Source organism: Bombina bombina, chromosome 3 (genome assembly GCF_027579735.1).
Source record: "Bombina bombina isolate aBomBom1 chromosome 3, aBomBom1.pri, whole genome shotgun sequence".
NCBI lineage: Eukaryota > Metazoa > Chordata > Amphibia > Anura > Bombinatoridae > Bombina > Bombina bombina.
In genome coordinates this window covers 186339226-186367172 of record NC_069501.1, presented here as the reverse complement: position 1 = coordinate 186367172, position 27947 = coordinate 186339226, and the positions used below count along the sequence as shown (strand labels likewise).

General features: G+C 35.9%; 1 protein-coding gene across 1 annotated transcript in view; it reads right to left on the bottom strand.

Annotated features, from left to right (window-relative positions):
- The window catches only part of CRYBG3 (crystallin beta-gamma domain containing 3), a 362092-nt gene that overhangs the window by 333234 nt on the left and 911 nt on the right, over positions 1-27947 (bottom strand). The window lies entirely within an intron of this gene.

Sequence of the window (27947 nt, the reverse complement as noted above, 5' to 3'; positions counted from 1 at the left end):
TTAGAAAAAAAAAGGCAAAAAAGGCAGACAAAGGGGTATAACATTGAGATACATACATATACATCTCCTAAGATAGATATGTATGTATTTATATATGTCTATATATGTGTACATATCTATTTTTGTATTTATATGTGTATATATGTATTTATATGTGTATATATGTATTTATATGTGTATATATGTATTTACAGACATATATACACATATAAACACATAAATACATATGTACACATATATAGAAGTCCTGTTCAGTTAAAACCATGTAAAAAAAAAAAAAGAAACATAAAAAATATGTATACTATATTCATATTTAATACAGTGTTATAATGTGTATTTACTGTAAATATTTCACATTCCTATGTTCTGCAAATAGATATTCCTATATATATATCTGTCTATGTATATATATATATATATATATATATATATATATATACATACACACACAGTATCTCACAAAAGTGAGTACACCCCTCACATTTTTGTAAATATTTTATTATATCTTTTCATGTGACAACACTGAAGAAATGACACCTTGCTACAATGTAAAGTAGTGAGTGTACAGCCTGTATAACAGTGTAAATTTGCTGTCCCCTCAAAATAACTCAACACACAGACATTAATGTCTAAACCGTTGGTAACAAAAGTGAGTATACCCCTAAGTGGAAATGTCCAAATTGGACCCAAAGTGTCAATATTTTGTGTGGCCACCATTATTTTCCAGCACTGCCTTAACCCTCTTGGACAAGGAGTTCACCAGAGCTTCACAGGTTGCCACTGGAGTCCTCTTCCACTCCTCCATGACGACATCACAGAGCTGGTGGATGTTAGAGACCTTGCGCTCCCCCATCTTCCGTTTGAGGATGCCCCACAGATGCTCCATAGGGTTAGGTCTGGAGACATGCTTAGTCAGTCCATCACCTTTACCCTCAGCTTCTTTAGCAAGGCAGCGGTCGTCTTGGAGGTGTATTTGAGGTCATTATCATGTTGGAATACTGCCCTGAGGGGATCATGCTCTGCTTCAATATGTCACAGTACATGTTGGCATTCATGGTTCCCTCAATGAACTGCAGCTCCCCAGTGCTGGCAGCACTCATGCAGGCCCAGACCATGACACTCCCACCACCATGCTTGACTATAGGCAAGACACACTTGTCTTTGTACTCCTCACCTGGTTGCCACCACACACGCTTGACACCATCTGAACCGAATAAGTTTATCATGTATAGATATATATGTTACCAAAATACCATCAGATAAATATAGAAATATGTATTTATGAATAAATAGAACATATTCTTCTATGTGAAGAACATTAGAATGTGAAATATTCATATTTTCATGTCGGGTTGCTGCACATGAGAATATGCGATCCGGTTTGTGCACGAGTTGGGTGTTTTTTTTCCACTTTTTCTCCATTGACTTCTATGGTAGAATAGGTTATCGCACGCGATATTGTAAGTTCGGCTTTTTGCATGCGTCGGGTTAGCGAGAGAGATAACTTTATACTTTCAACTCGTAATACCCGTGCAACCTGACACGCGCAAAAAGTTTACTTCTAGCACAATTAGAGCTCTAGCAAAATTACAAAATAGCGCTCCACTTGTAATTTGACTCTTACTGTGATGACATCTAATCTGATCTCCATACAAAGAAAACCAAACTTAGAGATATTAAACTCAATATTTAATCTCACTGTAAAATGTTTAATATAGGAAAGTGAAACATCATTGCAAAAACATTCATTATTTACTTGATCTGCTTATACTGTAAAATACCTTGTAAATTTGTATTTGTTTCACACCAAACCTCCACCATCCTGCTCAATGATGTAACAGCGAGAAAACAAGATTGTGTGCATCTGCCTCTGATTGGCTACAGCAAGTGACATGAGACATAAGGACTGCCCCAGGCCTTTTACAGTATTATTACACGTGTAATAAATAATAATATTGATAATAAAGGAGGGAATAATCTCAGTCTCCAATAATCTATCTATCTGTCTTCCTTCCTTTCTATCTATCTATCTATCTATCTATCTATCTATCTATTTATCTTTATCTCTCTGTCCATCTTTCTATCTGTCTGTCCCTATCTATCTATCTATCTATCTATCTATCTATCTCACTCTCTCTCTAACTATCTCTGTCAGTCTTCCTTTCTATCTATCTATCTTTGTCCATCACATTTTACAGTTCTGTCACATCAGTAGCTATCTCTCTGCCTATCTATCTATCTATCTATCTATCTATCTATCTATCTATCTCACTCTCTCTCTAACTATCTCTGTCAGTCTTCCTTTCTATCTATCTATCTTTGTCCATCACATTTTACAGTTCTGTCACATCAGTAGCTATCTCTCTGCCTATCTATCTATCTATCTATCTATCTATCTATCTATCTATCTATCTATCTATCTCACTCTCTCTCTAACTATCTCTGTCAGTCTTCCTTTCTATCTATCTATCTCTCTTTGTCCATCACATTTTACAGTTCTGTCACATCAGTAGCTATCTCTCTGCCTATCTATCTATCTATCTATCTATCTATCTATCTATCTATCTATCTATCTATCTACCTATCTATCTGTACTGATTGGATGATCTTTAACAGCTGTCTCTGAAGCAGATATACAGTTTAAAGGAAGCTTTTATGCAACTGAAAGTATATTGCAAACGTCTCGTTACATGATGATCAATCACGTCTCATCACAGTCTGCAGTGTCAAGTGCCATTTACAATAAAAATCTGCATGATATAAACCAATATAAACATGTCCCTAAAGAATAAGTTATAAAATGACTCACAAGCAACCATCTGATTTATAAAAGCACAATTATGAAAGTAAGTAAACATTATTAATCCAGGGACATCACTACAGTGAGCACTTATAATAAAGAATCTAACCATTAGCTATACAGAATGGAAATGAAAAATAAAAACCACAAGATTGTCCCACTATATAATTGATCTTCATTTAGCCTCATGCTGTACAATGATCCAGACAGGCTGAGGATAGCTACTGATATGACAGAGACATAAAATAGGAACTCCCAGTTTACATATTCTTATCAGTTAAACAAAGCCCCTGTAGGGCTTTGTAGGCATAAAATGCATTAAAGGGATAGTAAAGTCCAAATTAAACTTTCATGATTCAGATAGCGCATGCAATTTTAAACAGCTTTCTAATTTACTTTAATCATCAAATTTGCTTTGTTCTCTTGGTATTCTTAGTTGAAAGCTAAACCTAGGTAGGCTCATATGCTAATTTCTAAGCCCTTGAAGGCCGTCTCTAATCTGAATGTATTTGACAGTTTTTCACAGCTAGAGGGTGTAAGTTCATGTGTTTCATATAAATAACATTGTGCTCATGCACGTGAAGATATTTAATAGTCAGCACTAATTGCCTAAAATGCAAGTCTGTCAAAAGATCCGAGATAAGTAGGCAGTCTGCAGAAGTTTAGATACAAGGTAATTACAGAGATAAAAAAAGTATATTTCTATACCAGTGTTGGTTATGCAAAACTGGAGAACGGTAATTAAAGGGATTTTCTATCTTTTTAAACAATAACATTTTTGGTGTTTACGATCCCTTTAAGACTTATAAAGGACAGAAATGGAAGAATACTTCATTTTCATCACAAACCAGATTGAGTTTTCATTGAACAACATTGTACCATAAATGTGAGAAACATATTTGTTGCAGTTTTTGATACAAAAACAAAGCAAAAAAGGGTCATTCTAAATGTCATAAATAAAGTTGTTAGATTTTATTTGTATATAAACTAACCATTGTAGAAGCCCATTAAATAAAGCCAAGACCCATACTCACTGGGAAAGGGTGTCGGAAAAAATGAAGCTACATATATTACAGTTCCCAGCAGAAACAGAAAAAAATGACTGTTAACTGCTAACAGATTACAAAATATCCCACACGTACAAAGCATGGTTATATATGGTAATCGTGTCCCTTTGGGGCGAGACTGTAAATGGAAGATCAGTTACATTCCACTTTGTACAGCAGAAAATTAACATTTGTTTTATTTGTGTATGTTGCAAGAGGATTTTATATGCTCTATCGATCTATCTATCTATCTATCTATCTATCTATCTGTCTGTCTGGTACAGCATTTAATTATTGCACGGTTGCTTGTATAAAAAAGTGTGTTTTTCCCCTGAAAATGCAATTAAAGGGACACTCAGGTTAAATTACATTTTCATGATTCAGTTTCAGTATGTAATTTTAAACAACTTTCCAATTTACTTCCATTATAAAAAATGTGCACAGTCTTTTATGTTTACAATTTTTGAGTCACCAGATCCTACTGAGCATGTGCAAGAATTCACAGACTATACGTGTATGAATTTGTGATTGGCTGATTGCTATCACATGGTACAAGGGGAGTGGAAATATACATAACTTTGAAATTTGCTATAAAAAAATCTACTACTCATTTCAGACTAAGTGCTATTGCATTGTCTTGTTAACTTGCATTTGTTGATTATGCAAATCTAATGTGTTGACTGGTCCTTTAAACAAAGTCAGCACTATAGGGGCAATGCACTACTGGGAGCTAGCTGAGCACATCTGGTGAGACAATAACAAGAGGCAAATATGTGTACTCACCAATCACCAGCTAGCTCCAAGTAGAGTAGGATATGTACATAAAAAAATTCTTAAAACTACATGCTCTGTTTGTAACATACAATTTCATTTTGTTTTTCCTGTCCCTTTAAGCACCATAATAATAAAAAAAATCTACATTAAAAAGAAATGTTATGAACATGTAAACCTTATATTGTTAACAATGCTTTTTGAGTATCATTTAACTTATCTCCTCTGCTGTGTCTAATTAGGTACAGCTATACAGAAGCTCATACACTGATTAATCACCCGAAGTCTACAGAATATACTGTAGGCCTTCTAAACCTGGCAAAATAAAGGAAGTAGATTACAGATTTTATTCTATGTAAATATTGTATTCATGTATCCCGATTATCCAGCATCCTTCAGGATTGTCATCGTTTGGGAAGTCTGGCAAATTACTCTCTCATAAATAAAACTCTTGGACCTTGCAAACCGAACTAGCCAGTCCAGGTTTATTTGCTTGGCAGATCCAGAAGACTAGTTCCAGAAGTATCTAACGCATTGGAGGGCCCTCAATTCCTCCTGAATTTGTTTGACAAATTTTGTCTTGTCTCTTACAAGTATTGTATCATTGTTTTACTTACAAGAATTGTATCCATGGACAGAGCTGAGGAATATGTTGCCACTTTATAAATAAAGTTTATTATTAATAATAAAATAATAATGACATGTACAAGATGAGCAAGTGTAGATATCAGAGAAGAAATGTACTGTGCAAAAGTTTTAGGCAGGTGTCACAAAAAGCAAGATTTAAAGATAGAAATGTACATTTATATTTTGTCAATTAGAAAAATGCAAAGTGAGTGGACAGCAGAAAAATTTATATCAAATCAATATTTTGTGTTACCACCCTTTGGCTTCAAAACAGCAACAATTCTTCTAGATACACTTGCACACAGGTTTTTAAGGAACTTGGCAGGTAGAGGTTGTTCCGCACATCTTGAAGAACTAACCACAGTTCTTCTATGGCTTTATTCAGCCTACGTTGCTTCTGTCTCTTCATGTAATCCTCCCAGACACACTCAATAATGTTGAGATCAAGGCTCTGGGGGGCCATACCATCACTTCCAGGACTCCTTGTTCTTCTTTATGCTGAAGATAGGCCTTAATGACTTTAGCTATATTTTTGCAGTCGTTGTCATGTTGCAGAATAATTTTGGGGCCAATCAGACGCTTCCCTGATGGTATTACATGATGAATAAGTATCTGCCTGTACTTCTCAGCATTAAGGAGATCATTATTTTTTACCAAATTCTCAACACCATTTGCAGAAATGCAGCCCCAGACTTGCAAGGAACCTCCATCATGCTTCACTGTTGCCTGCAGACACTCACTCTGGTACTGCTCTCCAGCCCTTCGGTGGACAATCTGTCTTCTGCTACAGTCAAATATATACAATTTTGACGCAGCAGTCTAGACCAGTGTTTCTCAACAGCCGGGCCGCGGCCCACTACCGGGCCGCGACGGCCCTGCTGGTGGGCCGCGACCCGACATTACTTCCAGACACTCGCTCTGACAGGCCCGCCTTTACACATCTCCTAAATTTTGGACGGGCCTGTCAGAGTGCCACTGTGCATGTCAGTTTGTGCACTGTGAGCATGTGACCGGAAGAAGCGGCTGGCGGCGTGCAGAGCGTGAAGCATCGGCTCACAGGTAAGTAAGCCCACTGACACCAATTACATAATTACGGCCCCTGACACCAATGTGTATTTGTAAACTGAGTGTGTGTGTGTATATATATATATATATATATATATATGGATCCCACTGACACCAATGAATTATAAAATATTAACCCACTGTAAACTATATATATATATATATATATATATATATATATATATATATATATATATGGACCCACTGACACCAATGAATTATCATATATATATATATATATATATATATATATAAAACAGTGGGTTAATTATATGATAATTCATTGGTGTCAGTGGGATCCATATATATAAATATATATATATAAATATATAGTTTACAGTGGGTTAATATTTTATAATTCATTGGTGTCAGTGGGATCCATATATATATATATATATATATATATATATATATATATTATAATTATATGATAATTCAGTGGTGTGGGATCCATATATAATATATATATATATATATAAATGGTTTATAGTGGGTTAATTTTATAATTCATTGGTGTCAGTGGGTGATGGAGGAGAGAGAGAAAGAAAGAAAGAAAGAAAGAAAGAAAGAAAGAAAGAAAGAGAGGGGGAGAGAGAGAGGGAGGAGAGAGACAGAAAGAGAGGGAGGAGAGAGAGAGAGAGAGAGAGAGGGAGGAGATAGATAGAGACAGAGAAAGAGAAGGGGGAGGAGAGAGAGAAAGAGAGAGGGCCCTGGACCAGTCTGGCTAAAACTTACCGGGCCTTGAGGTCACTTAGGTTGAGAACCACTGGTCTAGACCACATGCTGCTATTTTTCTGCATCCCAGTTCCTGTGTTTTCATGCATAGTTGAGACGCTTTGCCTTGATTCTATGTCGGAGATATGGCTTTTTGGCAGCAAGTCTTCCATGAAGACCATTTATGACCAGATTTCTCAAGACAGTAGATGTGTGTATCAGGAATCCACTAGTTTCTGTCAATTCTGAGATGATGGCTCTGCTGGACATCTTCCAAATGTGAAGGAAAGTAAGCATTATGTGTCTTTCATTTGCTGCACTAAGTCCCCTTGTCAAACCAATGTGTCTACATTGCCCATTTCTTTGTGCTTCAGAAGAGCTTGGACAACACAACTGGAAACCCTGTCTACCTTGTAATTTCTAACTGGGAAAGGCCTTGCTGAAGCAGTCTGCAAAGAACGAACAACAGTTCAGTGGCATGTTCTATGGCCCGGCTACCACATGAGAGCAGCTTCTTTTAGTCCAATTGTGCTTTTCACAGAGGAACATTTTCCTGAAGTATATAAGTCTGATCCTGCTTGACAAAGTCAGTCCAGCCCCGAAATACCAGGCAACCACAGATGATTGTTTCAGCCCCCTTTGGGCCTCATCAGTGAGGTGCAGCCATATCCCTTTAAGCACATAACTGCCATGGTATATGCCTTTTGACATTAGCCTGTCTTCAGAAACCTCACCTTGATAGCAAAGTATGGCTGTCCCTCACCCAATTTTATTCCTCTTAAACAGCTGTTTCTATTTCAGTTAATGATTGTGTTTCAACCTATATATTAAATTAATGACCATTAGCACCTGTTTGGTATAATTGTTTAAACATGTTTAATCATGCACCTGACTATATGCCTCCAAAATCCCTGACTTTGAGCAAGTTTACCTAGCAGAATTGATGCAGTTTTGGAGGTAAAGCGTGGTCACACCAAATACTTTTGCTTATTTGAACTTGAACTATTGTAGCACAATATATACTACACATTATGCAAAAACATTCTAAACTCACTGTTTATGTGCAAAGAAATATGCTTTGAGTAATTTGGAATCTTTCCAGAACATTCTTATAGTTTGTGTAACACCCTCATCTGAATGCCTTGGTGCCCCAAGGTGCCCTGAAACCTTTGTTGAGAATAAATGGTTTAGTTTTTGGGTGACAGTGAAAATATTACTGCATTTAACTGGCTACATTAACAGAGACCAGAATTATTGATTCCACTAGGCTTGCAGGTATTTATTAAAAGTGTAATAAATTATAATATTAATAATATAGGAAGGAATCAACAAGTCTTTGTTTTTATAAATCTGTCTGTCTATCTCTCCCTTTGTCCGTCCATCTGTCTATTGGTCTATCTATCTATCTATCTATCTATCTATCTATCTATCTGTAAACTACTATTTTTGTGTGCTTTCTAGTTCAGGTCCAGTTCACATTCTGCAGTAGTGCAAACCATATCAAGTGTGAATTCTTGGATGTTTTGTTGATTCACAGGGACCGCTGCTCCATAACTTGTCCACCTGCTCTGAGGCGGCAGACAGAAATCAACCCGATCGAATACGATCAGGTTGATTGACACCCCCTGCTAGTTTCGGATTGGCCGCGAATCTGCAGGGGGCAGCATTGCACTGGCAGTTCACAAGAACGGCTGGTGCAATGATAAATCACTGTCGGCATTTATCGATGTGCAGCAATGTGCAGCGGACATGATACACTACTTCGTATCATGTCCGCTCGCACATTGATAAATATGCCCCACAGTGGGCATCGAGGCACCAATTTCAACTTCCAACAGTGGAAGCGACATGCTTGCCATTTAATAATACTGACACCTTGCTCTGTCACTTTGTTTTTCTCAGTCCCCAGCAAAACGTATATATGTTTATATGACAATACAAGATCATTAAAGGGACACTAATCACAAATTGTAAACTACATAATTATAAACCTTCACATATAAGAATAATTTTGCAATAAAAACTGCAGATGTATTTTGTCAAATGAGTATATTGGTTTATGTTTATCCTTTTCACTGATTTCCCTATCCCCCAGAACAAAAGAACCCTTGCCAACCAATCACAAACTAATATTCAGATATAGCACAAACTTTGTTTGCACATGTGCAAACTGGGTTAGCCTCCACTTTTGTAATCCCTTAAAGGGACACTGAACCCAAATTTTTTCTTTTGTGATTCAGATAGAGCATGCAATTTTAAGCAACTTTCTAATTTACTCCTAATATCAAATTTTCTTCATTCTCATTGTATCTTTATCTGAAAAGCAAGAATGTAAGTTTAGATTCCGGCCCATTTTTGGTGAACAACCTGGGTTGTTCTTGATGATTGGTGGATAAATTCACCCACCAATAAACAAGTGCTGTTCAGGGTCTGAAACAAAAATTGTCTGGCTCCTTAGCTTAGATGCCTTCTTTTTCAAATAAAGATAAGAAGAGAACAAAGAATAATTGATAATAATAATAATAAGGGGAGGTTTAGCACTGATTCAGTTTGGTTACTATTTGCCTATCATGATTGTTGATGCAAAACTGATAATCCTCCTCTTAAAAGCAAGTGACACCACAGAAGCTTAGGGATGGAGAGGAAATTAAACAAAACATCACATAAATTGCCTTAAAGTATTAACCCAAGCCTCCCTGGGAACAAGTGTATTTTACAACAAAAGGTTGCAATATAAATCATAAATGTATATTGTAATAATGTTTCACTTGCAATAATGAAACATTTTATGCATTGTTGAAATGTCAAGTTTAAAGGTACACTGAACCCAAATTTTTTCTTTCATGATTTAGATAGAGCATGCAATTTTAAGCAACTTTCTTATTTACTCCTATTATCAATTTTTCTTTGTTCTCTTGCTTTCTTTATTTGAAAAAGAAGACATCTAAGCATTTTTTTTGTTCAGAACCATGGAAAGCACTTGTTTATTGGTGGATGAATTTATCCACCAATCAGCAAGAACAACCCAGGTTGTTCACCAGAAATGGGCCGGCATCTAAACTTACATTCTTGCCTTTCAAATATGGATACCAAGAGAATGAAGACAATTTGATAATAGGAGTAAATCATAAAGTTGCTTAAAAATGCATACTCTATCTGAATCACAAAAGAAAAAAATTGGGTTCAGTGTCCCTTTAAAGTGCAAGTTAATTTTCTGCTAAAACATTAATGCCATGGAATGAGCTTATAACCCTGTATGTAGTCGCTAACATTTTTCTCACATATGGTCTTTTCTGATCCTCCGCCCACCCGCTCATTTCCCAGTTTTTCTCTTTCACGTCTAAGAACGGTTCCACCCGCTCTTACGTGTTTATCCGTGTGCGCTCTAGTGAAGCATCCTGTATTGCACATGTTTAAAAATACAATCTCTGTTGTGATACATATTAAACCAATGAATCACTAGATTTATTGTTTTGTATCATAGCAGTGATCATATTAGCGGTTCCTGTACGCATGCGTGTCTCATGAACAGGCATTGAATTCAATGAGAAACGCATGCATAGTTTAAGTTGGGGGCGTATAGTAATCATGAAGAAGATATTCATCATTTCAAAATAAACATATTTTTTTATATCCAGGCGGAGTGACGGCGATATATAATAGCGGATTGAAAGGTAAAATTATACGTTTATTAGTACAAAAATAAATAATTCATGAATTAATCTCAACCTAATTTTAGATATACTTTGCGTTGCGGCATAGAGGGTGCATGATAGTTTACTTTTCCTTTAATGGTCCTTTAAAGACATAGAGAGTATTATCTATTCTGTTCAAAAGAAGTCTTCAAACTGGTTAATATGAATATAACTAATATTATATAATACTACGGCAACATAAAATAGTAACACTTGACCAAGTGTTGTTATTCAAAAAGTCAGTCATATAGATTTGGGATGCCTCTGGGTATCAGTTATGATTAAGATTGATGATAAAGCTAGTGTTAAGGTTCACCATTTGCACATAAGAAATGCAACTCTCTGATAGAGAAGGAGTTACCAATAGTCACCATTTTGACTGTCACCGTTAGATTAGTATGTTACATTTTTAGTGTCTTTGGTTATTCATATTTATCATTTTAGCAAGGAAGTATACTTAGGTATCCTGAGTGTCTGACATAAGAGAGAATGAGCTCATAGACCAAGAGTAGAGTTAAATCTGATGTAGCTAAGCATCATTTTATAAATCTGTCTGTCTCCCATTCTGATGGCACTAGTAGTTCCTGGAAATTGTGTATTTGGTAACAAATGTATTTGCTTGTTTATTTCTGGCATGAACAACTGGTTGCCTATGGATATGCCTAGTGGGTTTCAAGACCAAGGCCTGGCCATGCTTGGTCAGTTGACTTGATAAACTATCATTGCTTGGGGTCAGCAGGACATATTCCTATCTACTCTTGTATGAACTACAGGTTCATCGCCAGTGAATTTGTTAATAATCTTATCATCTAGTTGTCTAAATATCTTTATGTTCTACCTATTGCAGTGTGTAATTCTGACACTTTCACTCTAAACACACACTCAGGTTTTCTTCCAGCCCAATCCATTTATTTACTTTATAACACACTGTATAAAATCATTTCAGTAAATATTTTTTTTTAGAAATTCATTACTATAGTTCAATTTCTCAGTTAAACCAGTTTCACTTCCTTTAAGGGACACTAAACCCAAGTTTATTCCTTCATGATTCAGATAGAGCATGCAATTTTAAGCAACTTTCTAATTTACTCCTATTATCAATGTTTCTTCATTCTCTTGCTATCTTTATTTGAAAAAGCAAGAATGTAAATTTAGAAGCCGGACCATTTTTGGTTCACAACCTGGGTTGTCCTTGCTGATTGGACAGCACCAATAAACAAGTGCTGTCCAAGGTTCTAAACCAAAAATTGCCTGGCTCCTTAGCTTAGATGCCTTCTTTTTTAAATAAAGATAGCAAGATAATGAAGAAAAATTGATATTAGGAGTAAAATAGAAAGTTGCTTAAAATTGCATGCTCTATCTGAATCATGAAAGAAAAAATGTGGGTTTAGTGTCCCTTTAAGTATAATCTTTAGTCTTTTAATAATCTTTTTTCTAATTTAGAATATAGAGAAACAAGTTTACGATATAATTATAAAATCAGTAAAGTTCATGCAAGAAACAAGCGCGCACACATACAGATATATATACACTCACGGGCCACTTTATTAGTTACACCTAGCTAGTACCAGGTTGGACCCCCTTTTGCCATCAGAACTTAATTCTTCATGTCATGGATTCAACAAGGTGTTGGAAACATTCCTCAGACATTTTGGTCCATATTGACATGATAGCATCACACAGTTGCTGCAGAATTGTCGGCTGCACATTCATGATGCAAATCTACCGTTCCACCACACCCCAAAGGTGCTCTATTGGATTAAGATCTGGTGACTGTGGAGGCCATTGGAGTACAATGAACTCATTGTCATGTTCAAGAAACCAGTTTGAGATGATTTGAGCTTTTTGACATGGTGCATTATCCTGCTGGAAGTAGCCATCAGAAGATGGGTACACTGTAGTCATAAAGGGATGGACATGGTCAGCAACAATACTCAGGTAGGCTGTGGAATTTAAACAATGCTCAATTGGTACTAAGGGGGTCAAAGTGTGCCAAGAAAATATCCCACACACCATTACACCACCACCACCAGCCTGAACCGTTGATACAAGGAAGGATAGATCCATGCTTTCATGTAGTTTACGCCAAATTCTGACCTTACCATCTGAATGTCACAGCTGAAATTGAGACTCATCAGACCAGGCAACGTTTTTCGAATATTCTATTATCCAATTTTGGTGAGCCTGTGCAAATTGTAGCCTCAGTTTCCTGTTCTTAGCGGACAGGAGTGACACCCGGTGTGGTCTTCTGCTGCTGTGGCCCATGATCTTCAAGGTTCGGCGTGTTATGCGTTCAGAGATGGTATTCTGCCTACCTTGGTTGTAACGAGTGGTTATTTGAGTTACTGTTGCCTTTCTATCATCTCAAACCAGTCTGCCCATTCTCCTCTGACCTCTGACATCAACAAGGCATTTTCATCCACACAACTGCCGCTCTCTGGATATTTTCTCTTTTTCGGATCATTCTCTGTAACCATAGACATGGTTGTGCGTGAAAATCCCAGTAGATCAACAACCATGCCACGTTCAAAGTCACTTAAATCCCCTTTCTTCTCCATTCTGATGCTCGGTTTGAACCTCAGCAAGTTGTCTTCACCACCTCTAGATGCCTAAATGCATTGAGTTGCTGCCATGTGATTGGCTGATTGGCAGCGTTACCAAGCAATTGAAAATGTGTACCTAATTAAGTAGCCCGTGAGTGTATATTCACACAAACACACAATTGCATAATCAACAGTTACATAATAAAAAGACAATGCAATAGTAGTAGATTATTTTTCTAACAATGTTCAAAAACATTTGCACATGCTCAGTAGAAGTGTGCATATAAAGACAAAATAAATAATGAATATACATTGCAATAATAAAACATGTTATGCATATTTTCAATTAAAGGACTACAATTATATAGAAAGAAAGAAAGATTCTATAGAGTAAATTCCAGACAAAGGGCTTAAAGGGACATTCCAGCCAAAATTTAAATGCATATAGATTAATTACTTATTTGAATAAAACATATTTGCAATATACATGCATTGGCAAAAATGTTTTTAGTAAAAGTTATCACTGTTTTAGTGTTAATATTTTTCTGTGCACGTGCACATGCATGTGAAGCATAGCTAAGTCTTCTCAGTGCACCAGCATTTTAAATACTGCAGCTGTTTAGAGCACCAGCGGGGCTTGTATCATATCAGCAATTAACAAATTGAGTCATTGCTAGATAATACAAGCACCTCTCTGAGCAACTGCTGTGTTTAAAATGTATCAGTTTTAGTGAAAACTAAAACCACTCAAAGCAGTGAATAAGTAATGTTGTTGTTATTTTTTCCAAAACATATCGAAAAATATAAAAACTCCACAATTTGTTCCAAAAAGAACTAACTTCCACAATCCATTTACAAATCAATACCCTAAAAGGCTGACAGGCAGTAAAACATCAATAATTGTAGTTATATTTGCACTTATAGGCACACAAGGTGTTCCATGAATTAAAATAGCCTGATACAGAATGTCTCATTTATCTCTAATAAGGGAGATTACCGATATCTTGGATACAAATGTCATTGGACGTATTGTGCCTCCTGGAACTACATGCAAATTATTTCACCAGCATATAAGGTTTCTTACAGCAATTTGTTTCTAATAAATGCACTTGCTTTAAAATACACTTTAGCAACCTAAATGCAAAATAAAAAACAAATGAGCGAACTATATTAATCTTCTGAATCTCCCATTGAAAACACGTTCTTGAGTTTACAGAGGAATTGGAATGAAACAAAGTGCACGGCCTATATTGTGGATCTGTTCCTTGACTAACAGAACTATTACATTAGTTTGACACTATAAATTAGAAAATATTACCAGACTAAACAATGTAACAGAAATATTCATTGCTTCTGAAACACTTTACAACTTGAGAATAGAATGTAATGTTGCAAATATGTTGGCTACTGTTTAAAAAAAGAGGTTGTTACAAAACTATTTGGCTTATATTTGGAGCTGTCCAGCTTTGGACATTATGCAAATTTCAATTTGTTCAAAATGTACTGTGAATTTACCCAAGCTCACTATAGAGTATCATGGGTAAGATCTATTAAAGGGACGGTAAACACCATGTAATTTTATTTCTGTTGTGTTGCTATAGAATATATTAAGTATATAAGTCTAACATCTACCTTGCTGCAATTGTTTTCCAATATCAAAACTCCACCCTCACCTTGCCTTACTTGGAGGAGCCCAACCAGTTTAGCCAAAAATGTTCTCCCCATTAATTTGTTCCCAATGACCCATTTTACCTGTTGGAGGGTATTAAATTGTTTACCCTTATTTCAGCATTTGAAAAAGCTGATTTAGCCCGTGGTATCCCCACCTATACAGAAAGTCCAGGCTATTGACAGGTTATGTAAACACAGCCAGCAGAAGAACTTACACTCTCGGTGGGGTGTAGAAGAGATAACTAATAAAATGATAATTTTCTGTTGTTCTCTCTAAGTATTGAGCTTTGGTTTGCAAACAAATGTGAGATAAGGAAGCAAATGTGTGTACACAAAGTGATAACATAATAGATATAATTTTACCTGCAAGCTCAATCCAATAGGCTGTGGTTTCAAAGCACAAAACCAGCAATTTCATACACACAAATAAACCTGAAAATACAATTAATTTGTCATACATTCTATACTCTGTAGCTGGTATAAGTAATTGGAAATACATTCATTGATTTTTTTTTTTTTTACAGTGTACTGTCCCTTTAAGTCTGCAGCTGTGATTATGTTAGTATGCATTGTTTTGCAGATGTTATCAGTTAAATTATATTCGAGACATATATGTAAAGGGTGCATTTCTAGCTATGAGAAATAACACAAATTTCAGAGTTAAATTACATGAAAAGGGGGCAAAAAAAATAATGGAAATATAATGCAAGATTGATTCATTATGAATAACTAAACATTTTACATAAATTTATATACATTTTTTTTCAAGGTGTATACTGTCCCTTTAAGCAGAATTTTGCAATGTTGGGTATATTTTCACAAAAATATTATAAAAAAGATTTTTTTAAAATTTTATAATAAATTCTGCCAAGTAAATTATTAAAAATAGTATAACAATATATCATTCCACAAGAAGAAAATGTTGTCTTCATGGCTTTGTTAGAGCATATTAAGTCCAAATTGAACTTCCATGATTCAAATAGTACAATTTAAAAAAGTTCACTATACATGAAATATATTTCTCTCTCTTGTTTTCTGTTGTTAAAGGGACACTAAACCCAATTTTTTTTCAAGATTCAGATGGATCATGAAATTTTAAGCAACTTTCTAATGTACTCCTATTATCAATTTTTCTTTGTTCTCTTGCTATCTTTATTTAAAAAGCAGCAATGTAAATCTTAGCAGCCAGCCCATTTTAGGTTAAGCACCATGGATAGTGATTGCTTACTGGTGGCTGACAATAAACAAGCATAACCCAGATTCTCAACCTAAAATAGGCCGGCTCCTATGCATCAAATTCCTGCTTTTTAAATAAAGATAGCAAGAGAACAAATAAAAATTGATAATAGGAGTACATTAGAAAGTTGCTTAAAATTGCACTCTCTATCTGAATAAAAAAATAAAAAATGTGGGCTTAGTGTCCCTTTAACGACCACGGACGTGCCAGGCATGTCCTCCATAGGAGGTCACTTAAAGACCAAGGACGTGCCTGGCACGTCCATTGGGGTTTGAAGCTCTGGAAGCGATCCTGATCGCTTCCAGCTGCTTTTAAGGTAATGTAGTGATGCCTCGATATTGAGACATCACTACAATACCTTTTTTGGCACACCGATGCAGAGAGAGCCACTCTGTGGCCCTCTCTGCATCGGCCAGCGATGGTGCCGATCGTTGGTGGGTGGTAGCAGCTGCAGGGAGGCGGGTGGGCGACCCATCGCTTGCAATCTTCCGGCCAGCAAATGGTTGTCGGATGCGCCCAGTTCAGTTTTACATTTTGAAGTGGTGGGAGAGGGTGGTGGGTGGCGGTTGTGGGTGGGAGAGGAGGGGGGAAATCATTTTTTAAAATAGGTATGGGAGGGGGAGGGAGTAGGGTTTGGAGGGGGGGCAGCTACACTACAGAAAAATAGTGGTTTATTTTAGAAAAAACACATTTAAATGCAAAGTGGGTACTGGCAGACAGCTGCCAGTACCAAAAATGGTGGAAAATAGTTAGTGGGGGAGGGTTAGAGAGCTCTTGGGGGGGATAAATGAGGTTGGGGGCTAAGGGGGGATCCTACACACCAGAATATATATTTTATTTTTTTTTTTTTTTAAAAAAGCCTTTTATTTTAGTACTGGCAGACTTACTGCCAGTACTTAAGATGGCGGGGACATTTGTGGGGGAGGGAAGAGAGCTGTTTTGGAGGGATCAAGGAGTGGGATGAGTCAGGTGGGAGGCTTATCTCTACACTAAAGCTAAAATTAACCTTTAAAACTCCCTACAAGCTACCTAATTAACCCCCGTCACTGTTGGGCATAATACAAGTGTGGTGCGCAGCGGCATTTAGCGGCCTTCTAATTACCAAAAAGCAATGCCAAAGCCATATATGTCTGCTATTTCTGAACAAAGGGGATCCCAGAGAAGCATTTACAACCAGTTGTGCCATAATTGCACAAGTGTTTGTAAATAATTTAAGTGAGAAACCTAAAATTGTGAAAAAGTTTACGTTTTTTTTTTATTTGATCGCATTTGGCGCTGAAATGGTGTCAAGAAATATACCAAAATGGGCCTAGATCAATACTTCGGGTTGTCTACTACACTACACTAAAGCTAAAATTAACCCTACAAGCTCCTTAATTAACCCCTTCTCTGCTGGGTATAATACACGTGTGGTGCGCAGCGGAATTTATATGTCAAGGGATATTCAGGGATAATTAGAAAGTTGTTTAAAATCGTATTCTCTATCTGAATCGTGAAAGAGCATTTTTGGGTTTCATGTCCCTTTAATTACTGCCTTATTTATTTTGTGATAGTATATAATTTTGTAGAAATGTACTCCGTTTCAACAAAGCATAACAAATATAGAAATACGTTTTGTAATCTGTATATTCTATCTGAATCATAAATATTTTAGTTTGATTCCATGTCTCTTTAACAAGCTATAGCTGCACACAGATGTTTAGAGACATGTTAAAATATGACCTGTCGAGATGTTAGCCTTAAAGGAACAGCGTATTTTAAAACATTGTTTCCCTTAATTGTGTTTACACTGACAGTCAACCAACCAATGATACCAACTGCGGAGTTCAAAATGTATATTTTACACATATTTATGTTGTTTTTGTTTATGAAATAGTTGTCTCTGCTAACTGAAACCACAACCCAATCAAATGGGCTGGCCTTGCAAGGAGAAAAACATAATTTATGTAAGAACTTACCTGATAAATTCATTTCTTTCATATTAGCAAGAGTCCATGAGCTAGTGACGTATGGGATATACATTAATACCAGGAGGGGCAAAGTTTCCCAAACCTCAAAATGCCTATAAATACACCCCTCACCACACCCACAAATCAGTTTAACGCATAGCCAAGAAGTGGGGAGATAAGACAAAAGTGCGAACGCATAAAAAATAAGGAATTGGAATAATTGTGCTTTATACAAAAAAATCATAACCACCACAAAAAAAGGGTGGGCCTCATGGACTCTTGCTAATATGAAAGAAATGAATTTATCAGGTAAGTTCTTACAAAAATTATGTTTTCTTTCATGTAATTAGCAAGAGTCCATGAGCTAGTGACGTATGGGATAATGAATACCCAAGATGTGGATCTTCCACGCAAGAGTCACTAGAGAGGGAGGGATAAAATAAAGACAGCCAATTCCGCTGAAAATAATCCACACCCAAAATAAAGTTTAAATCTTATAATGAAAAAAACTGAAATTATAAGCAGAAGAATCAAACTGAAACAGCTGCCTGAAGTACTTTTCTACCAAAAACTGCTTCAGAAGAAGAAAACACATCAAAATGGTAGAATTTAGTAAAAGTATGCAAAGAGGACCAAGTTGCTGCTTTGCAAATCTGATCAACCGAAGCTTCATTCCTAAACGCCCAGGAAGTAGAAACTGACCTAGTAGAATGAGCTGTAATCCTTTGAGGTGGAGTTTTACCCGACTCGACATAAGCATGATGAATCAAAGACTTTAACCAAAACGCCAAAGAAATGGCAGAGGCCTTCTGACCTTTCCTAGAACCGGAAAAGATAACAAATAGACTAGAAGTCTTTTGGAAATTTTTAGTAGCTTCAACATAATATTTCAAAGCTCTAACTACATCCAAAGAATGCAACGATCTTTCCTTAGAATTCTTAGGATTAGGACACAATGAAGGAACCACAATTTCTCTACTAATGTTGTTAGAATTCACAACCTTAGGAAAAAATTAAAAGAAGTTTGCAACACCGCCTTATCCTGATGAAAAATCAGAAAAGGAGACTCACAAGAAAGAGCAGATAAATCAGAAACTCTTCTAGCAGAAGAGATGGCCAAAAGAAACAAAACTTTCCAAGAAAGTAATTTAATGTCCAGCGAATGCATAGGTTCAAACGGAGGAGCTTGAAGAGCCCCCAGAACCAAATTCAAACTCCAAGGAGGAGAAAATTGACTTAATAACAGGTTTTATATGAACCAAAGCTTGTACAAAACAATGAATATCAGGAAGACTAGCAATCTTTCTGTAAAAAAGAACAGAAAGAGCAGAGATTTGTCCTTTCAAGGAACTTGCAGACAAACCTTTATCCAAACCATCCTGAAGAAACTGTAAAATTCTAGGAATTCTAAAACAATGCCAAGAAAAATGATGAGAAAAACACCAAGAAATGTAAATCTTCCAGACTCGATAATATATCTTCCTAGATACAGATTTACGAGCCTGTAACATAGTATTAATCAGAGAGTCAGAGAAACCTCTATGACTGAGAATGAAGCGTTCAATCTCCATACCTTTAAATTTAAGGATTTGAGATCCTGATGGAAAAAAGGACCTTGTGATAGAAGGTCTGGTCTTAACGGAAGAGTCCACGGTTGGCAAGAGGCCATCCGGACAAGATCCGCATACCAAAACCTGTGAGACCATGCTGGAGCCACCAGCAGAACAAACGAGCACTCCTTAGAATCTTGGAAGAAGAACTAGAGGCGGAAAGATATAGGCAGGATGATACTTCCAAGGAAGTGACAATGCATCCACTGCCTCCGCCTGAGGATCCCTGGATCTGGACAGATAACTGGGAAGCTTCTTGTTTAGATGAGAAGCCATCAGATCTATTTCTGGAAGTCCCCACATTTGAACAATCTGAAGAAATACCTCTGGGTGAAGAGACCATTCGCCCGGATGTAACGATTGGCGACTGAGATAATCCGCTTCCCAATTGTCTATACCTGGGATATGAACCGCAGAAATTAGACAGGAGCTGGATTCCGCCCATACCAGAATTCGAGATACTTCTTTCATAGCCAGAGGACTGTGAGTCCCTCCTTGATGATTGACATATGCCACAGTTGTGACATTGTCCGTCTGAAAACAAATGAACGACTCTCTCTTTAGAAAAGGCCATGACTGAAGAGTTCTGAAAATCGCACGGAGTTCCAAAATATTGATTGGTAATCTCACCTCCTGAGATTCCCAAACCCCTTGTGCTGTCAGAGACCCCCAAACAGCTCCCCAACCTGTCAGACTTGCATCTGTTGAAATCACAGTCCAGGTTGGAAGAACAAAAGAAGCCCCCTGAACTAAACGATGGTGGTCTGTCCACCATGTCAGAGAGTGTCGTACAATCGGTTTTAAAGATATTAATTGAGATATCTTCGTATAATCCCTGCACCACTGGTTCAGCATACAGAGCTGAAGAGGCCGCATGTGAAAACGAGCAAAGGGGACCGCATCCAATGCAGCAGTCATAAGACCTAGAATTTCCATGCATAAGGCTACCGAAGGGAAAGATTGAGACTGAAGGTTTTGACAAGCTGAAACCAATTTCAGACGTCTCTTGTCCGTCAGAGACAGAGTCAAGGACACTGAATCTATCAGGAAACCTAAAAAGGTTACCCTTGTCTGAGGAATCAACAAACTTTTTGGTAAATTGATCCTCCAACCATGTTCTAGAAGAAACAACACTCATAAAAGACTGTAAAAGGTTCTTTCTAGTGAAAATGAGCAAATGGAATTGAATCCAATGCTGTGGCCATAAGACCTAAAACCTCTATGCATAAATAGCAACTGAAGGAAATAATAGAGACTAAAGGTACCGACAGACGGAACCCAATAGAATTATCCCTTGTCTGATAGAGACAAAGACAGTGACACAAACTATCTGGAAACCTAAAAAAAGGTGACCCTTGTGTGAGGAATCAAGAGCTTTCGAAAAAAAGATCCTCTAACTATGTCCTGAAGAGCAAGTGAATCATATGAGATTCCGCATCCTCAGAAAATAATCTGAATGAAAACAGAAAAATGAAAATATGCATTTATTGTATCTAATGAAAACAAATAATGCTATCAATGATCATAAAAAGGCAAAATAGTTTGAATAAAACTCCAAACCCGGTTCCTAAAAAAGGAACTGGAAGAAATACCCCAGAAGATTCCAGGTCTGAGCAGCGCTTGAACCCCATGGGTGCCCAGCCATGCTTCAACAGTATCCAAAATATATAGGGCAGAAACACGCTTAAAGAAAGTGTTAGCCTTACTGGAATAAAATCAAAGAAATTTGGACAAAATAGAACCAAATAAATTTCAAAGAAGTCTTAACCTGCCCCTTACCAGCCAAGCTGGAATACGGCACGTACATCGCAATATTAGGGAGCTTATTTCGAACCCCAATTATAAACATGTTACTTGGGAAAGAACTCAGGAATTCGTTCCTTAATAAGAACAACCAAACTAGTATAAGCTTAAAGTTTTAGTCTTAGAACTCAATCTTGAAGCCCAGAGTAACAGTTAAGAATTGAATCCAATTATAAAACAAATAATTGATAATCTTAGAACAAAAGAAATATGGATTTTTTTTTATTTTTTTTAAAAATCACAAAATTCTTCTAGCTAAAATAGCTAAAGACATAGATTAACCCTCATTTGCGAAAATATTCAATAAAATGAAGACACAAATGAAATTATTAGCATGATAGTCCAGTTTAAAGGACCAGTCAATACAGTGGACTTGCATTATCAATAAATGCAAAACAACAAGACAAATGCAACAGCACCTAGTCTAGTAAATGTTGTCCCTTAACAATGCTAAAATAAATCATAATCTGATACTTGATCTTAAAGTAAACAGAAAAAATGAAGCAATTGCAATATCCAAATAAATCACAGGACCAAGAAAAATACCTGAAACTAAATAATTTTCCATAAATAAGATACAACTATCTAAAGGAAAATAAATACTATTTTGCTTTAGAAACAATAGCATAATTAGTAAAAGTAGAGATAGCCCCAATAAATTGGAGAACCCTCCAAATTGAATTTAACTGCTGGCAAAGAATATAGTTTAAAACCTTTGAAGAAGGAATAAAAGAAAATTCTCAGCCTATTCCATTCCCTAGAATGGGGAATTGGAAAGAAAACCTCTGAAAACACAGAAGAAATAAATAGGCAGAAATAGTGTCAGCTAGTCTTAAAGAACTAGTTACCTTAATATCCAAAATAATCAACACCTTTTCAACAAAGAACAAATGTACTTTAATATTACGGAAAAAAATAAAAAAGTAGATTTGTTAGTGTCAATATCTGATGAAGAAAATTTCTGAAAGAGAAAAAACATCATCAGAGAAGGATAAATCAGTATGTTGTTGGTCATTTGAAACTTCAATAATTAAAAAAGAAGTGAAAAAAGACCTAAAAAATTTATTAGAAGGCACGAAGTCAGACAAAGCCTTTAAAATAGAATCAGAAAAATATTTCTTATAAATCTTCTAAATATTTCTTGTACATAAGATGTAAGAATGGAAATATATAAAGCATAAACACTAATGGATTCTGCATGTAAAAGTATATCATAATAACTTATTACAAACCATAGCTAAAGATAAACATTTATAACATTTAAAATAAATGAACTTAGCTTTGGTAGAACTGAAACTCAGTTAAGCGTTTTTCCAGAAGTGGCTTCTGATTCAGGGTCAATCTGAGACATCTTGCAATATGTAATAGAAAAAACAACATATAAAGCAAAAAAGATCAAATTCCTTAAATGACAGTTTCAGGAATGGGAAAAAAAATGCCAATGAACAAGCTTCTAGCAACCAGAAGCAATAAATAATGAGACTTAAATATTGTGGAGACAACAATGACGCTCAAATTTTTTAGCGCCAAAAAAGCCGCCCACATTATTTGGCGCCTAAATGCTTTTGGCGCCAAAAAATGGTGCCACATCTGGTAACGCCGACATTTTTTGGCGCAAAAACGTCAAAAAAATGACGCAACTTCAGGCGACACGTATGACGCCGGAAATGACAAGAAAAATTTTGCGCCAAGAATGACGCAATAAAATGAAGCATTTTCAGCCCCCGCGAGCCTAACAGCCCACAGGAAAAAAAGTCAAATTTTAAGGTAAGAAAAAATTGATTTATTCATATGCATTATCCCAAATATGAAACTGACTGTCTGAAATAAGGAACGTTGAACATCCTGAATCAAGGCAAATAAATGTTTAAACACATATATTTAGAACTTTATATAAAAGTGCCCAACCATAGCTTAGAGTGTCACAGAAAATAAGACTTACTTACCACAGGACACTCATCTACATGTAGTAGAAAGCCAAACCAGTACTGAAACAAGAATCAGTAGAGGTAATGGTATATATAAGAGTATATCGTCGATCTGAAAAGGGAGGTAAGAGATGAATCTCTACGACCGATAACAGAGAATCTATGAAATAGACCCCGTAGAAGGAGATCATTGAATTCAAATAGGCAATACTCTCCTCACATCCCTCTGACATTCACTGCACGCTGAGAGGAAAACCGGGCTCCAACCTGTTGCAGAGCGCATATCAACGTAGAATCTAGCACAAACTTACTTCACCACCTCCATGGGAGGCGAAGTTTGTAAAACTGAATTGTGGGTGTGGTGAGGGGTGTATTTATAGGCATTTTGAGGTTTGGGAAACTTTGCCCCTCCTGGTAGGAATGTATATCCCATACGTCACTAGCTCATGGACTCTTGCAAATTACATGAAAGAAAGACCCTATTAGCTTATCATTCTATCACAAAATTCTACTTATCTTTTCTCTCACTGTATACACATTGAGACCAGTACTTAGAGAGAAATCCCTCCCCCCCCCCCCCTCACCACTGGGATTACGATTTACGCTACGGATATTTAATACAATTTATTCTTGTGTAATTTACATATACATTTTTTGTTTTTGATAAAATATGATTTTTGGTGAACACTTTTGTTACGGTTTTTGATGCACCTTAACATTATTTTTTCCCCTGCATATTTATGTGTGAATGGTTCAATTATTCGTTTTGCATGGTTTTTGAAAATTATGATTTTTAATGTACACTTTTGTAATGTATTCATCTCCTTCCCATACAAAAATGAACTATACGCTCCTTAATGATACACCCTATAGTATCAGCTTTAGATAATTTCACCAGGGAAATGGAAGAACTGGAAAGCATTCTTATAGAATCTCACCAGCCCAGAAACCTATAGATCATTGGGCCCTTAGAGAGAGCAGTGGAAAAATGAATATTTTATTATCCCCGCTCCCCCCCCTTACACACACACATGGGGAACATGATTTCTTCTAAACGTTCTTGTTTATACAGCTTGTCTATAACCATTAGTCAAGTACTGACATTTACAAAAAAAAGTAGCTATTTACAATGACAAAAATAAACAATTTAATACACTACTGAAGTTAAATGGATTATTAGAAACACAATAAAGTGGAAAAAAATCCCAGGACACTGTCCCTATGGGTATACTAATTAACCTGTAGACAATATACCTGTTAACCTGTTGACATTTTGTTTAATAAATGAAAAAAGTAAAAATAAATTTGTGGGGAAAAAATGCGTACAGTATTTACATTACATACATGGATAGCACTAAAGCTATCAATGTATGTCAATACTGCACACATTTTTCCCCCACAAATTTATTTTTACTTTTTTCATTTATGAAAGGAGTATTAAAGGACCATTAAATACAAAAGATTTGCATAATCAACAAATGCAAGATAACAAGACAATGCAATAGCACTTAGTCTGAATTTCAAATGAGTAGTAGATTTTTTTTCTGACAATTTTAAAAGTGATGTCTATTTCCACTCCCCCTTTACCATGTGACAGCCATCAGCCAATCACAAATGAGTATACATATATTCTGTGAATTCTTGCACATGCTCAGTAGCAGCTGGTGACTCAAAAAGTTTAAATATAAAAAGACTGTGCACATTTTGTTAATAGAAGTAAATTGGAAAGTTGTTTAAAATAGCATGCTTTATCTGAATCATGAAAGTTTAATTTTGACTTGAGTGTCCCTTTAAACTCTAAAAATGTATATAAAAGGTCTCTAAATGTGTTAAATAGTTTTTATATAGCTATAGCATAAACAGCTCTAATGATTGGCAGTGACGTGCTCACAGGAATAAAAATAAATAGTGGGGGTATTTTTGTTGGGATTTTTCCCCCTCAATATAGGAATATTAAAAAATGTGTAATATATTTTAAAATACTCTATTTTAGACAAACAAGAACATTAACTTCTTGTCCCTTGAAGTAAAGAAAGTTTTTACTGATTTATATTACTTATGAAAAGGCCCAGTGTCATTAGCATATGGTTTATTATGTACCACTTCCAGACAAACCCTATAAGGTACAAAAACAAATGAAAGATCTGAAAGTACATATACAGTATATATATATATATATATATATATATATATATATATATATATATATATATATATATATATATATATATATATATATATATATATATATATATATATGAAATAGCAGGTGTTCCAGCACTCCAACCTTGGTTCTGTATCAAACACCTGGGTGCAGTCCTTGAAAAACATATACAGTAATAATTTTTGAGTGAAGGGCACTCTCAGGATTTTTGTAATCACAAAAGATTTTTATTTCTGGTAACAACAAATCTTCAAAGTCGACGTTTCGGCTTTCTTAGAAGCCTTCTTCAAGACAAACAACATCTCATTTCGGCATGTAGCCGTGCTACACAACCAGGAAATTACGTTGTCAATATATATATATATATATATATATATATATATATATATAGTGAGGCATCTGCCTTACTTCCTTATATGCTGTAAACTCTCAAGTTACTCAAATTTTTTAATAAAATAGAGAAATAGTTATTTGATCTCCATTTCTCAGCACTTTGCTTAGAACAAACCAAACCACACTGCGGTAATTTCACTTTACCCCCTAGATACAAGCGCCAGCATTACTTCTAATCACAGCAAGTGCCTGCTCTTCTGAGACTTGTGCAAATGGATCACTCAAGGACCTTTTAATAGCACATTTTACAGCAGGATCTCTGAAAAGCATCAAATCACCAAGGCCCTGTATTTTCTGCGTATTTGCACAGTTTTTCAGTGTATGCTGGGAGCTTACAGTCACATCCAACTCAGTGTAGAGTATATGACACTTGACTGGCAGTAATTTTATTAACAATGACAACTGGAGTAAAGCCAGTGTTATTAGGATGTAAATAAAAAACATGTTAAGATAAACCATACCGCTGCCAGATAATAGTTGCTAGTAGCTGCTGAATGTTACAAGGGCCTGCTTAGTGGAAAAAAATATCAAAATGACAATACACATAATTGTTAATAATTATTAATAATTTAACTTATTATAGGATAAAGCAACGTCATGTTATTATTAAACATAAAGATGCACAGTCAAGTCTTCTATTTAAAAAAAAATAACAAAACAAAAAAACTATAACACAGGATAGATAAAATAATCCTAAACAGATTAAATTGCCAAACAAATTTGTCCACAATAATACAGAATGGCAATGCAGGGAGCACTTACAATTTTAATAACATAAGAGAGAACTGAGGGATTGTAAATCCCAAAATTTTATGAACCAACAAAAAAGTGTTTATGAATCTTTGAAAGCTGTAGAACTGTTAGCTTAAAAATTATTTTACAAAAAAAAAAAAAAATCAGACTTATCTGGGTTGTAACTTATAAACTCATTAACTTTATTACAGGGATCAGTATCTGTCAACATATATAGCAGCTCTGGAACATATCTGACAAAATGTAGTAGCGCATATACCACTAGCACAATGTAGTAGCACTTATACCACTAGCACAATGTAGTAGCGCATATACCCCTAGCACAATGTAGTAGCACATATACCACTAGCACAATGTAGTAACACATATACCACTAACACAATGTAGTAGCACATATACCACTAGCACAATGTAGTAGCACATATACCACTAGCACAATGTAATAGCACATATACCACTAGCACAATGTAGTAGTATATATACCACTAGCACAATGTAGTAGTACATATACCACTAGCACAATGTAGTAGCGCATATACCACTAGCACAATGTAGTAGCGCATATACCACTAGCACAATGTAGTAGCGCATATACCACTAGCATAATGAGTAGCACATATACCACTAGCACAATGTAGTATCACATATACCACTAGCACAATGAGTAGCACATATACCACTAGCACAATGAGTAGCACATATACCACTTACACAATGTAGCAGCACATATACCACTAGCACAATGTAGTAGTACATATACCACTTACACAATGTAGTAGCACATATACCACTAGCACAATGTAGTAGCGCATATACCACTAGCATAATGCAGTAGCGCATATACCACTAGCACAATGTAGTAGCACATATACCACTAGCACAATGTAGTAGCACATATACCACTAGCACAATGTAGTAGCGCATATACCACTAGCACAATGTAGTAGCACATATACCACTAGCACAATGTAGTAGCGCATATACCCTTAGCACAATGTAGTAGCACATATACCACTAGCACAATGTAGTAACACATATACCACTAGCACAATGTAGTAGCACATATACCACTAGCACAATGTAGTAGTATATATACCACTAGCACAATGTAGTAGCGCATATACCACTAGCACAATGTAGTAGAGCATATACCACTAGCATAATGAGTAGCACATATA